Here is a 1,070-nt window from a genome sequence, read left to right as displayed (position 1 = left end):
AATGTATAAAAGGTAACTATGTATATGTATGAATAAAATAATAATTGAAAATTAGGCATGAAGTAAATAACCAATGAAAAATATGCAACCTATTAAAATCATTTTTACACTATATACGTTAACAACCATTTATATTTAAATCTTTTTCTACATGTTGTATATGATATGTATATAGGGGTGATTATCGGTTGAGTTGGTTGTTTGATGGGTTAAAAAATTACTGTAATATAATTTGTAATAAATACATTAACTATAATCTTAATACACTTAAATGTGTCATTTAGCCCATTTGTTTAACTGAGTCAAATTTAAAAGTGGTTGTAATAAACATGAAAGTGGGTTTGTAGGTTTATAAAGGATAGTAGTAAACTTCTTTTTGAAATTGTAACTGGCTTAAACGGCCATAACATAAGTTGATGAGTAGACTTGTTGAACTTTTAAAATACAACTAAAATATGTCTGATTCTTCAAATATTTTTCGAACATAAGCAAATATCAACAAGCACCAGTGGTCTAGTGGTAGAATAGTACCCTGCCACGGTACAGACCCGGGTTCGATTCCCGGCTGGTGCATGCAATGAAGAAAAACGCTTATCGTGATGTTGGGTCATCACAATAGTTCGATAATTCGAATCATATAAGCGTATCTGAGCTTTCTTTTTTACATTTTTCTTTACTTTTTACAAAGAGACAAAACAAGTTACCAATGGGCCTAATGTAGTTTCTGAATATTCCTTGTCAATAAATTGTTATAATATAGGGCTTTAATATATTTGGTTTATGAATCTGAATCAAAATATTTGAAGTTTTAATTAATTAATTTATTTGTATTTTACTTCAACTTAATTAAGAATCAACGTTTGTTTGGAATTTTAAGAGTTTTAAAACTGGGTTATAATCTTATTACTATTATTTATTTTATTGTTTTTCAGGGATCGAATCTCACTGCCGGACAGATCATATCTAGTTTTTTCCGAGCCTTACCTGGAATTGCAACATGAGCTTAACCCATTAGGAGTCTAGTTTTGAGGACCAGCATCATATAATCAAGTCAATGTCGTATATGACAA

General features: G+C 29.4%; 1 non-coding gene across 1 annotated transcript; it reads left to right on the top strand.

Annotated features, from left to right (window-relative positions):
- Positions 1 to 502: 502 nt before the first annotated feature.
- On the top strand, positions 503 to 573 carry TRNAG-GCC. Its single transcript has one exon. It is a non-coding gene; the product is annotated as a tRNA-Gly (tRNA).
- The last annotated feature ends 497 nt before the right edge of the window (positions 574 to 1,070 follow it).

This window comes from Helianthus annuus, chromosome 2 (genome assembly GCF_002127325.2).
Source record: "Helianthus annuus cultivar XRQ/B chromosome 2, HanXRQr2.0-SUNRISE, whole genome shotgun sequence".
Classification (NCBI taxonomy): Eukaryota; Viridiplantae; Streptophyta; class Magnoliopsida; order Asterales; family Asteraceae; genus Helianthus; species Helianthus annuus.
Note: the sequence above shows the minus strand (reverse complement) of the source record. Positions and strands in the feature narration are given on the sequence as shown.